We start from the raw sequence: 14,195 nt of genomic DNA on the forward strand, positions 1-14,195 counted from the left end.
GCCCCCCACCCCCCCCACCCCAGGGACCAGTAAATACCTGTGAGTCTGGACAGTAGCTGCCTCCCTAGACCTGCATGGACACTGTGTGTGTGTGTGTGTCTGTTTATGAAGAGATATGAGTTTCCCCGAGCGGCGGCATGGCCATAAATGCTCAGATAAGTGGTGTGTCAATAGTCCCTGCTGCAGCCATTCATCTGCCGGGCCGAGGCCGAGGCCGAGGCTGGGGCTGGGGACAGGGTTGGGGCTGGGGCCGGGGCTGCTGTAGGAGCGGGTAGGAGGAGGTGGAGGAGGGGGCTGCCAGTGGGGTGGAGGCTGGTGGAATGAAGGGATGGAGGCTAGAGGGGGGGGGGGAGGTGAGGTCGAGGCCAGGATAGCTGAAGGCTGGGGTACGGGGGATAGAGGAAGGAGAATAGAGGCTGAACCAAAAGAGACTGTGGGTCCAAAGGGGAAGGATCCATTAACTCCTGTCCCTGCCATTAACTGAGGGTGTCCGGGTTCAAACTAGCCCCGCCCGGGAATGCTGCCCCTGCTTTCACACCCGTCAACCCTCCCAGACCATTGCACACACTCCGGCAGATAAGCACTGAGCAGGGCTGCTCTGTGCCAATCAATAAAGAGAGGCAATCATATTAATTAGGTTACTGTAAATGTACAGTATGAACCACATTATTGAATAGTTTTGACGGATAATGATGTCAAATTGTCGATTATTGTAATCTCTAGCATGTCTGTGTACGACTTTAGGTGATGGAGACACATCTTGGTGTGTCTCAGGTTGTGTGTGTGTGTGTGTGTGTGTGTGTGTGTGGGGGGGGGTGTGTGTGTGTGTGTCTCCCCATAGGCCACTAAGGCATTTTCTCAGCAGCTGCAGTAACTCGATAAGAAACGTATTGAAAAACCCTCTTTGAGGACAAAAATGAAGTAAACACACACACACACACACACACACACACCCACACCCACACCCACACACACACACACACACACACACCCACACACACACCCACACACACACACACACAGCTATGTGTAACAGGCTGAACAGAGACTGCTGACATAAAACATTTCCTCACACTGCAGCTTCTCACTTCCTGGTTACAACCGGATCGTCATGGAAACTCGCTTGGTCAGTCCAAAAACTTATGTCAGTCAGGTTTTCCAACAGATATCATGTCAGGGCAGCCGACAGGAAGCGCTGACCGCTGCCCCTCTCACACAGGAATCCGAGCATCGGCTCTCGTCATCAGAGAGGAACTCCCCCCTCTCTAGTTCCAGATCTGATAAGAGGTTTCAGGGTAGAGGGATGGTCTCCATGACCAAACACGCACACCGGACGGAAGAATGTGCAATGCAATCCTCCGTTATTAGATCATACGAGCTGGATCCTGATTGGATTAGCATGCCACGTACTGCCCTTGTCTCCCTGACAGACTCACGGAGGGGTTGTGTGTGTGTTCATGTTGAGTGATGGGATGAAAGGGTGTGCATGACTGTGTGTGTATACACACGTGTGTGTGTGTGTTCCCGTGTGTAGTGTGTGACGCCCAGCCACTTAGCTCCTGGGGGAAGGTGTGTGTGCTGTGTTGAAAGAGCAGCCGTGGGGGTGGGGGGACTACAGACCTCTATCTGTCTGCTCCTTATCTGCATTTTGTTCAAAACCACCAGACCACAACAGGAAAACAAGCGTAAACACATGCTGTAAGAAAGCTTAGGAACAGGAGGGATAGAGAAAGAGAGGAGTGAAAAAGAGAAAGCGAGAGAGAACGAGAGGAGAGAAAAAGGAGAGAAAAGGAGAGAGTGCGAATGAGACAGAGTTAAAGAGAGAAATACTATCGTGCTATGTTGATCTGCTGCCATCACGCCACACAGTCATGTTGATCTATAAAGAGAGAAGGCAGACTGAGAGTAGTGATGTCACCTAGCTGGCAGTCTCTCTTCATTCGTCCCTGGCCTGCACTGGCACAGGCTGAGATGTTCTGGCTTGTTCTGAGCACGGAGCGTTCTAGAACCAAACCAAACAAGCAGCAAACTCCCAGAACTCTAAATCTTAGCCCCTTCAGTGTCCAGGACAAGAACAGGCCTGATTCTTCTCACGCCCAGGGTGCCATGTTTACTGACTGTGTTTCTGTTGCAGACAGCATCATATTAACACGTCTTTGGCAGCAGTTTTCATCCTATTGAAGGGTCAAAATGTTTTCATTTTCAATTCGGAAGTTAATCCCAAGAGGACTGATGATCATAATCACATTCATAACTCTAGCGGCTGTAGATAATCCTAGTTTCCTCCCCACCCGGTCCATTTCACCTCTGCTAAATGACTATTTCAATGAAGGAGTGATCTGAGCATGCTCCATGGTGCCAACCCTGTCCCCAGCCAGGGTAACTCTAAGCACCCCCCCACCAGGCTCTGCTGTGCTGCATACTAAGTGGGTCATCATGGAGCCTAATTAGAAGTTGTCAAGATGACACACAACATGCCCTGGGGAAAGGATCGCAAAGACTAACTGTTTTTGTTGTGGAGCCATATTAACACTGCAGCCAGACAGCCAGACAGCAGGCAGGCAGAGACAGGCAGACAGACAGACAGACAGACAGACAGGCAGGCAGGGAAGCAGACAGACAGACAGACAGACAGTAGGCAGGCAGAGACAGACAGGCAGGCAGGCAGACAGACAGACAGACAGGCAGGCAGACAGAGAGGCAGACAGACAGACAGGCCTCCTGTGAGTGCTTGTCCCTGGGTTCCACTGTGCACCAGCAGTGACACCACTGTTCAAACCCCCCCCCCCCCCCCCTCATCCCAGGAAGGACTGTTGATAGTCGTTCATGGAGAATAGAAAGGGGTGTCTACGGACAGGACACCTGGACACACATACCTGCCTGGATGAACACTTGACGAGCCCAGATCAGGATTTTAGCTCAGAGATAATTGGTTAATATTAGCCCTGATCACGAATATATCAAGCCAGGATCCAACAAGGCTATGAAATATTCATATCTCCCCAGGCAGTCATGTAGACGGGCATATGGCACACAACGGGAGGGAGGAGGGGGAGGAGGAGGGGGGCGGGGGAGGAGGAGGAGTTAAAGGAGGAAGTTCAAAAGGATGGATAGAGGTGAAGAAAGGGGATGGAGGAGGAAAAGAGGGAGGAGCAAAAGAGAGGGGATGGAGGAGGAAAAGAGGGAGGAGCAAAAGAGAGAGGGGATGGAGGAGGAAAAGAGGGAGGAGCAAAAGAGAGAGGGGATGGAGGAGGAAAAGAGGGAGGAGCAAAAGAGAGAGGGGATGGAGGAGGAAAAGAGGGAGGAGCAAAAGAGAGAGGGGATGGAGGAGGAAAAGAGGGAGGAGCAAAAGAGAGAGGGGATGGAGGAGGAAAAGAGGGAGGAGCAAAAGAGGGAGGGGATGGAGGAGGAAAAGAGGGAGGAGCAAAAGAGAGAGGGGATGGAGGAGGAAAAGAGGGAGAAGCAAAAGAGGGAGGGGATGGAGGAGGAAAAGAGGCAGGAGCAAAAGAGAGAGGGGATGGAGGAGGAAAAGAGGGAGGAGCAAAAGAGAGAGGGGATGGAGGAGGAAAAGAGGGAGGAGCAAAAGAGAGAGGGGATGGAGGAGGAAAAGAGGGAGGAGCAAAAGAGAGAGGGGATGGAGGAGGAAAAGAGGGAGGAGCAAAAGAGAGAGGGGATGGAGGAGGAAAAGAGGGAGGAGCAAAAGAGAGAGGGGATGGAGGAGGAAAAGAGGGAGGAGCAAAAGAGGGAGGGGATGGAGGAGGAAAAGAGGGAGGAGCAAAAGAGAGAGGGGATGGAGGAGGAAAAGAGGGAGGAGCAAAAGAGGGAGGGGATGGAGGAGGAGCAAAAGAGAGAGGGGATGGAGGAGGAAAAGAGGGAGGAGCAAAAGAGGGAGGGGATGGAGGAGGAAAAGAGGGAGGAGCAAAAGAGAGAGGGGATGGAGGAGGAAAAGAGGGAGGAGCAAAAGAGGGAGGGGATGGAGGAGGAAAAGAGGGAGGAGCAAAAGAGAGAGGGGATGGAGGAGGAAAAGAGGGAGGAGCAAAAGAGGGAGGGGATGGAGGAGGAAAAGAGGGAGGAGCAAAAGAGAGAGGGGATGGAGGAGGAAAAGAGGGAGGAGCAAAATAGAGAGGGGATGGAGGAAAAGAGGGAGGAGCAAAAGAGAGAGGGGATGGAGGAGGAAAAGAGGGAGGAGCAAAAGAGGGAGGGGATGGAGGAGGAAAAGAGGGAGGAGCAAAAGAGAGAGGGGATGGAGGAGGAAAAGAGGGAGGAGCAAAAGAGAGAGGGGATGGAGGAAGAAAAGAGGGAGGAGTAAAAGAGAGAGGAGATGGAGGAGGAAAAGAGGGAGGAGCAAAAGAGAGAGGGGATGGAGGAGGAAAAGAGGGAGGAGCAAAAGAGAGAGGGGATGGAGGAGGAAAAGAGGGAGGAGCCTAAGAGGGAGGGGATGGAGGAGGAAAAGAGGGAGGAGCAAAAGAGAGAGGGGATGGAGGAGGAAAAGAGGGAGGAGCAAAAGAGGGAGGGGATGGAGGAGGAAAAGAGGGAGGAGCAAAAGAGAGAGGGGATGGAGGAGGAAAAGAGGGAGGAGCAAAAGAGGGAGGGGATGGAGGAGGAAAAGAGGGAGGAGCAAAAGAGAGAGGGGATGGAGGAGGAAAAGAGGGAGGAGCAAAAGAGGGAGGGGATGGAGGAGGAAAAGAGGGAGGAGCAAAAGAGAGAGGGGATGGAGGAGGAAAAGAGGGAGGAGCAAAAGAGGGAGGGGATGGAGGAGGAAAAGAGGGAGGAGCAAAAGAGAGAGGGGATGGAGGAGGAAAAGAGGGAGGAGCAAAAGAGGGAGGGGATGGAGGAGGAAAAGAGGGAGGAGCAAAAGAGAGAGGGGATGGAGGAGGAAAAGAGGGAGGAGCAAAAGAGAGAGGGGATGGAGGAGGAAAAGAGGGAGGAGCAAAAGAGAGAGGGGATGGAGGAGGAAAAGAGGGAGGAGCAAAAGAGGGAGGGGATGGAGGAGGAAAAGAGGGAGGAGCAAAAGAGGGAGGGGATGGAGAGGCAGAGGAGGAGGCAGTGTTTCCCACAGATTAGAAAGCTATATGTGGCGGGGGGGGGGGGGGGGGGGGTGTGTTGTTTCATGTCAGACCGGGGGGGGGGGGTCGAAATAATTCACAAAATCAATCAACAACAACAAACAAATAATTTCTGCATATGCAGGTAGCGACGCTGCATACAGGGTGCTAAATAACTATTTAACTGGTCGGCTCCATGACGCCGGGTAAGTAGCTAGCTCTTGAAACTTCTCACCAAAACAACGAAGGGGAACCTTCGATTAAGACATGTCCGTCGGTACCTAGCGAAAAGTAGCCTCAACTTTCCTAGACCTTTAGCTACGGCACTAATGCTGAAGGCTCGCTGATGTAGCTGTCGGTCTCACTAGAACGGCGTATGCATCGTTGCTAACGTGTGCTGACGTAGTGACTGTGTGTGTATGTGAGAAAGACGCGTGCGTGAAAGAGACGGAGGGAGAGCAGGGGAAAGGAAATGCAGCTGAACGAATACGCTGCGTGTTTTTACCTAAATAGCGATAAAAAAAAATGTTTACGAAACGCAATGTGTGGCGGCCGGTGTTGATTCTGTGGCGCACCGCCACAAATTAGTCTATGTGTGGGAAACACTGGAGGAGGAGTCAAGAGACCTGTTCCTGACCTGACCTTTTTGTTTACTGATGCAGCACCACACACACACACACACACACACACACAGACACAGACACAGACACAGACACAGACACAGACACAGACACAGACACACAGACACACAGACACACAGACACACAGACACAGACACACACACACACACAGACACACACACACAGACACACACACACACACACACACAGACACACACACACACACAGACACACACACACAGACACACACACCACACACACACACACACACACACACAGACAGACACAGACACACACACACAGACACACACACACAGACACACACACACACACACACACAGACACAGACACACACACACACAGACACACACACACAGACACACACACACAGACACACACACACACAGACAGACACAGACACACAGACACACACACACACAGACAGACACACACACACAGACACACACACACAGACACACACCCGAGAACTGCTGTCCAACAGCTGCAAAACTGTGTGTGCGCCTGCCTGTCTGCCTGCCTGCCTGCCTGCCTGCCTGTCTGTCTGTCTGCCTGTCTGCCAGTCAACTGATTTAAACAGGAGTGTCGATGCCTCATTGCAGCTGATCTCTTCAAACTCTTCAATAACAGCACTGTTTTTGTCAGTCCAAACAAGTTTAGCCTATCTCACATGTACTGTAAACAGTCCCGACTCCTGGATAATGCTAAGAAATGTGGGGGTCAAATGGCTGAGCGGTTAGGGAATCGGCCTATTAATCAGAAGGTTGCCGGTTCGATTATTGGCTGTGAAAAATGACGTTGTGTCCTTGGCCAAGGCACTTCACCATATTTGCGTCAGGGAGAATGTCCCTGTACTTACTGTAAGTCGCTCTGGATAAGAGCGTCTGCTAAATGACTAAATGTAAATGTCCCCGGATTTATTGATATAGAAAACTGATTGGGTTTGAAGTTATATAATTAGCAAAAACTAAAAACAATGATTTCTTTTTGAAGTAGACTGTCTCCACAACAGCATCTTATCAGGTGTTCAGAGATATGAGAAAAGAAAAGGGAGTCTCTATTTCCAATCTGACAATGTTAATAATTCAACATTTAATATAAAAACAGGCTGTCCAGGGACAATCCCTTTGAATTATTGATGGTCTAGTCTCCTCTGGTGCCAGTGGACAGAACAGAGCAGAGAGAAATATCTCATACTCCATGATGTTAGTCTTTCACCTCACGTCATCCGTCTCTAGGCATCTCTCTTGATATTAGTGTACGGACAGTATCTCAAACCAAATCAAGTGCTGGCACCATCTCTACGGTTTCATAAACGTCTGTATTGATTACTAAATTCTCTCTGAATTTTCTCCCAGGCGTTTTCTCCCGTCTCTGAAGGTTTAGGATGCTTACAGGTGCTGATGTGTGTGGCCCACTGAGAAGCCCTCGGGGAAATTCCTCGTAAAAGAGTTCTGTACAAATCAAACTGTCTTCGATATGATGACCCCAGATGGGTTTGCATCTGTGAAGTTTAGCTATGCAACGTTTGATGAAGCCCCAAGCTCCCTTCTACCTGGCTGTGCACAGGCCCAGAGCAGAGTCAGGGAACATAGGGACAGTAGGTTTGGAGAAGTGGCCTTGTTGGTCTATTCTTATACAGTGACCTTCTGAAGGTCACATCACCTCGTCCTTCACTGGGTTTTAAAGAGGAGAGAGAGGAAAAGAGGAGTGGAGAAAGGAGGAGAGGAAAAAGGAGGTAGAGTTGAGAGAGGTGCTTCCACAACACTTCCTCTTGTCCATCCTCCCATTTCTGTCAGTGTCACTGGTCTCTCTCTCTCTCTCTCTCTGTCTCTCTCTCTCTCTCCGTCTCTCCGTCTCTCGTCTCTCCGTCTCCCTCTCTCTGTCATTCTGTTCAGCGCGGGGTGTATTGAACACACAATCAGCACACAATCAATTCAATTCTCAACACACAATCAGCCATCCTCTCTCTCTCTCCTTTTCAAACATGAGTGAACTCTCCTTTTTTCAATACCCACATTCAATCAAATGTTCCTGATAACACACACACACCCCGTCTCAACTCATTCTAAATCAACATGCCTCTGCAGAGACAACAATGTTTCTAAACTGTCTGCTCCAAATAGATCTATCTTCTCCCTCTGTAAGGCATGGAACAACTAGACCTGCATCACATCCAATGTGTACAGGACCTGCCAGTACACATGAACGTGTGTGACTGTGTGTGTGTGTGTGTGTGTGTGTGTGTGTGTGTGTGTGTGTGTGTGTGTGTGTGTGTGTGTGTGTGTGTGTGTGGTCCCTGTGCATGGCTCCTATCCCTGCTGAGAGAAACAATTTGAATATAGATTAGAAAGAATCTGCAGGCGTCCAACTTACACACACTAGTACACACACACACACACACCAGACCCACTATGCAGCACCACACGCAGCTACCCACCTACAGACCAGACACCTCCAGCAACAACACAGGAAGTCACCCTGGAGAATCAGACTAGTCAGGTAAGAGGGAAAGACATGGCTAACCAATCAGATTCTGTTCTCCAGACGTCTCTCCAGAGAGCCTGGATGGAAGAATGGTGAAGGACACTAAGAAACACACACACACTTATTGTGTATCCAACACCTATAACCACATACACAAGCACACCCTTGCACACACATTTGGTACACACCACAGAACCGCACACATCCTATCAACCTCCAGCATTACGCTCGACTTGTTCACATTTCCCCGTGACACAAACTGATGGAGCAGAGAGATATCATAAAAGCATTAGCACAATCTCATCAGATGAAGACCGATTGTGGTTATAAAAAATGTTAATCATTTAATCCAAACAACTGTTGTAGATAATGAACAATTTATAATTTCCCCCGGTTCAGAGACTTAGACAAATGAATGTTTTTTTTAGAGATGAGGCTTTGAAGAGCTCTGTTTGACTGTCTCTCCACAGACACCGGAAGACACAGCAGAAATACCTCACCATATGGTCCTGCTGTCTGCACCTATAGTTCACACCCACACTCCCTATAGTGTCTGTGAGGCTGTGTGTGTGTGTATATGAATGTGAGTGAGCTTGCGTTTGTTGTGTGTGTGTGTGTTTGAGTGTGAGCACAGCAGTGTGAGAGGATAAAGACATAAACACAGTAGAGACAAGACAAGGTCAAACTGAATCTCTCTCTCTCTCTCCTCTCTCTCTCTCTCTCTCTCTCTCTCTCTCTCTCTCTCTCTCTCTCTCTCTCTCTCTCTCTCTCTCTCTCTCTCTCTCTCTCTCTCTCTCTCTCCCTCTCTCTCTCTCCTCTCTCTCTCTCTCTCTCTCTCTCTCTCTCTCCTCTCTCTCTCTCTCTCTCTCCTCTCTCTCTCTCTCTCTCTCTCTCTCTCTCTCTCTCTCTCTCTCTCTCTCTCTCTCTCTCTCTCTCTCTCTCTCTCTCTCTCTCTCTCTCTGTCGACTCTCTTCCTGAATCCATTTTCTCTTATATAATCTGTGTGAAAACGATATTTGTAAAGTATATGCTATTCAAACGAAAAACATAGATGGCGTTTTTGTTATTGGTTTAAATAATCAATAACCACATCCTTATATATTCATAGAGACTCCTCCTTGTTGTTCATCACAGCCGATCAACACGTTGCAAGCCGACCCAGACGAACCCATCGGTCTCTACGACGACGCCGTGCGAGATGGATGAGGGCCGGGGTGGTATACAGAAAGGTTAGTCAGAGCGAGGCCGATGGCACCCAGCCAACATTTAGATTAGACGCCCCCCCGACTCTGGTTATTAAAGCTGCAACAGTAACCTGTCTCAGAGGACGTGTCAACACACACACACACACACACACAGGCGTGCTCACACACACACACACACACCCCAGAGACTACATCTAAGAGCCTGGTAATCCTGAATAACAGTCTCACATACTCGAGCCTGATGATCCATATATCTAGTCTAACACTTCCATGTCGCCTGCCTCCTGCTGGGGGCCCATCCATATTATCTAGTGATCAGTGTTTGGCTGACAGCCTCGTCCATGTGACGCTGAGATCCATGCCAAACCCCCACACGGCACAGGGACACATGTTGGTCTCCATGCCGACGCAGCCATGCTCCGAGCAGGCGAGAAGTGAACAGCCGTTATGCACTTCAAATCCGTCACAGGAGAAAGGCCTTGATACCTCTGAGTACTGACTAACCTCTCTCTCACCCCTGACTCCCCCCCCCATAAGCACCACCTCCCCATCACGTGTATCAAAAGAAAACACACACTTCACCTGGCCCCGCCTCTTTCTTCTCTCTCTCTTCCACACCTCTCTCTCTTCCACACCTCTCTCTGCATCCCACCCCTGCATCCCACATCCTCCACCCCTCCCCCATCCTTCCTCCTCCATCCAAGGCCCTGCTATTGTACAATCCAAGACCCCCCCCCCCCCCCCAATTCCCCGGTCCCTCACCCCTCACGCCTCTCACCTCCCCCACTGTCTCAACCCTCCCCTGCCATCTCACCCCTCCCCCAACCAACGCCTTCCGGATCCAATTCACAGATGAATAATGGATTGAGACTTTCATCTCAAGGTTCTCTCTCTCTCTCTATCTCTCTATGCCTCTCTCTCTCTCTCTTTCTCCTTTTCTCTTTCCACTTCTCTCTCATTTTTTCCCCCCTCACTCTTTCTTTATCTCCATCTCCTCCTCTCTCCCCCACTCACTCCCTGCCTCCCTCTCTCTCTCTCTCTCTCTCTCTCTCCCTCTCTCTCTAATGCAGAAGTCTGCATTGGCGATGAGCCCAGGGACTCTCTTGCCTTTCTGTTGCCAGAAGCCCTCCCCCCTCCCCCCTCCCCCTTTCTGTCCATTCCCTCTCACTCTCTCTCTCCCAACATCAGTGTCCTGTTCTCTGTCCATCATTCTCTTTGCATTGATAGCGACCTTCATCTAAGTTCTCCCATCTCTCTATCTGCAGGCCCACTGGCTGGGGGAGGAGAGGGTCCATTCATCCAATTACTGCTCTCCTTTCTTCACTGTTCATTACCCCCTCTTCGATTAGGACCCTGACCTTCGCCTCCCTCTCCTTCTCCTCTTCTTCGTTCTCTCTCTCCCCTGTCCCTGGTCTGTTTTAACCCTTCCCTGCACCCTCCCATCAGCCTCATTAAAACCCACAGTTCATAGGTTCACCAGCTTCTTACGGTACTGCTGGCAGTAGGCGACAACCTGGGACGTTGTAGGATCCAGGTCAATTTCAATTCGGTTCAAAGTCATACACGTAAGTGGACCAAAATTAAATTGGAGAACTGGGACTGAGTAAGCGCGTACTCAAACGAGGAGATATTATCTTATGAATTGAATTTCAATTTCTCTGCCAGCAGTGGATGAGCTGGCGATTTGAATTGAGCTCTAATTGCCCCGATGCTAGCGTTGTCTTCCTCGCTAACGATCTCCCGTGCATACAGTGAGTCGATGCCTGCAGACTTCTCTTCGTTAATGCTAACTACGCTCAGTGTAGCAGCATGCGGGTTAGGGACGATTCTGAGCTCGTTTTAGCGTTGGGGCGTACGGGTGGTAGTTGACGCAAGGAATAAAACTGCTCCACAAACACGCAGCTGTTAGCATTTGACGCAAGCAGGTACCGGCAGCTTGTGAAGCAGGCCATCAATAATGCAGCCTGGTGGGGACCAGGGCTCCCACTGAACCTGCTGACTAGTGTGTCTGAATGTTTATCTTGCTGGCTGTTGTAGCTGGCAGGCTGGCCTGTCTACCTGACAGTACAGTCTTTGCTTTCTTCCTAGCTCGTTGTCAGCCAGTTTCTTTGCCTGTGTCTGCTTCTAGTCCGCCTGTCTGTCTTTGTCCCTGTGTTGTGCTACTGAGACAGCGTATCTCGCCTTCAACTTATGTATTCACTTGTCAGGCGACAAGACAAATACCAGGAACACAAACAAGCCAGGTGGAAGATCAAGACAGGTACAGTTAAGTCCTACTAAAGACTTGTAGGATAGAGAATGCAAATATGTTCTAGGAGTCAATCCTCTGTGCATGCTGCTGTTCCTACAGACACACACACACGTTCACAAACACACACACACATCCAGTAATAACCACACACGCACATACAAACTACAAAATGGACGACAAGGTTTGTGGCGAGAAAATAAGTGGGTTTGATTCAATTCATGTTCCTGCCTTCATTAGGGAGATTACCTAGGCCGGCCATACAGACACACACACAAACACACACCACACACTTAGGTTAGCTAGGCATGGCAAACAAAATCAGTATTCATTCACAGTTGTGAACTGATAGAGGCCTTCGTCGCACACACATCCCTACACACACACACACACACACACACAGACACACACACATCCCCCCCCCCCCCACACACACACACACACACAGACACACACACAGACACACACACAGACACACACACAGACACACACACACACACCCCCAGCTGGATGGGCAAGGTGGCTTGGATGGTCGATTTTATGACTCTATTTATTTAGTTTTAATCAGAGTGATAAAAGGCTGAAGGCCCTGTCAAAGCATGGGAATAAAACATGGAGACTGAGGCGTATAGCTGACAGGGGAGGGCTGATTTGTTTGTTTCTTTTTACAGTGGCCTTTTCATTCTGTTATGTTCTATGGGTTGAATTCACATTCTCCTCTCCCCTCCTTTCCTTTGCTTCCTCTCCTCATTCTTCCTCCTCTCTCCTCTCCTCGTTCCTCCTCTCTTTTTTCTCTCCCCTCCTCATTCCTCCTCTCTCTCTCTCGCTCTCGCTCTCTGTCTCTGTTTCTCTCTCTCCTCTCCCTTCCCCTCCTCATTCCTCCTCGCTCTCTCTCTCTCTCGCTCTCTCTCTCGCTCTCGCTCTCGCTCTCGCTCTCGCTCTCGCTCTCGCTCTCTGTCTCTGTCTCTGTCTCTGTCTCTCTCCCTCTCTCTCCTCCCCCTCTCCCCTCCTTGTTCCTCCTCTCTGGAGGTGGATCAGTGTTATAGGAGTCTAATTGAAGGATCCTGCTCTCTCTGCAGGCATCAATCCTGTCTGTGTCTCTCCTCTGATGAGAGCACAGCTAGACACTGGAGCCCCTCCACACACACAGACAGGGGGCCTGGCTGGGGCCCCTCCACACACACACAGGGGGGCCTGGCTGGGGCCCCTCCACACACAGACAGGGGGGCCTGGCTGGGGCCCCTCCACACACACACACAGACAGGAGGCCTGGCTGGGGCCCCTCCACACACACACACAGACAGGAGGCCTGGCTGGGGCCCCTCCACACACACACACACAGACAGGGGGGCCTGGCTGGGGCCCCTCCACACACACAGACAGGGGGCCTGGCTGGGGCCCCTCCACACACACACACACACGCTTAGGAAAACACAAACATTTAGCTACACCACACACATGCGTTTCCACGCACACACACAGGCTATCCATCTCTATATTAACAGCTTTACGGAGGGAGAAGTATATCTTCCTCCTCAGACGTCCTGCCTCTTTGACTGTCTGTCTCCAGCCTAATGTGATTGGTGAGCACTGGGCTCTGTGTTGAATGGGCTGAATGAGTTATCGGCTGGCCGGCACTCTGATGTGGGTTAGCCCTGGGGCTGTTCTGGGCCTAGGGACCTAGGGGAGTGTGGTGGGGCTGTTCTGGGCCTAGGGACCTAGGGGAGTGTGGTGGGGCTGGGACTGGACCTAGGCGGTACTAGGGGAATGTGGGGCAACTACTATGACTCCTACAGGTATTGATTGTGCTGCATAAAACAAGAAAGGAACAGAAAGGATAGGAGCAGAAGAGAACGAAGCGCACACACACACACACACGCACATTCACACACGCACACACACACACATAAATACACACATACAACAGTCAGATACTGGAGATGTGTGTCCTGGCTTCCAGTACAGGACCATGCCTGACACCAGCCTGTAAAGCGCCTGTGCAGCCTGGTTCCCATCTGAGCTGTTTATAGAGCACTCCTTTACAGCCTATCTGTCACAGCTAGGACCTGTGTGTGTGTGTGTGTTGCATCGTTAGGACAATCACCCCTCCCCCTCCCCTGGCTGCAGGGAGAGGGAGCCCCGCCCTGCCCTAACACACACACTCACACACACACACACACCGTCTGCACCATCAGCACCATACCTCCTATAGTCTAAATAGTTACCGTAAGCACACAAACACACACACACACACACACACAGAGAGAGATTCCTCCCATAGCTGGGTTTATTATCCATAGCTGTTGTTCACCGATATCTCATAATCGCAGGGCTAATTGAGTTACACTGAGCTTTAACTACATCTACCAGGAGAAGACTGGCTATAGACCAGCTGTTCCTCTATCCATCTCCTCCCCTCCCTCATCCCTCCTCTCCCATCCCTCCTCTCAGCAGCCTAGCTACAGTAGGCTGTACTGTGCATCCACATCCGACAGTCCACTGGCTGACACAGACAGGGGCTTTGAAGCGCTGCCTGCTACGTGCTGAGTCCACAGGACGACTCTATCAGGTA

This window comes from Hypomesus transpacificus, chromosome 16 (assembly GCF_021917145.1).
Source record: "Hypomesus transpacificus isolate Combined female chromosome 16, fHypTra1, whole genome shotgun sequence".
In the NCBI taxonomy this organism is placed as follows: Eukaryota; Metazoa; Chordata; class Actinopteri; order Osmeriformes; family Osmeridae; genus Hypomesus; species Hypomesus transpacificus.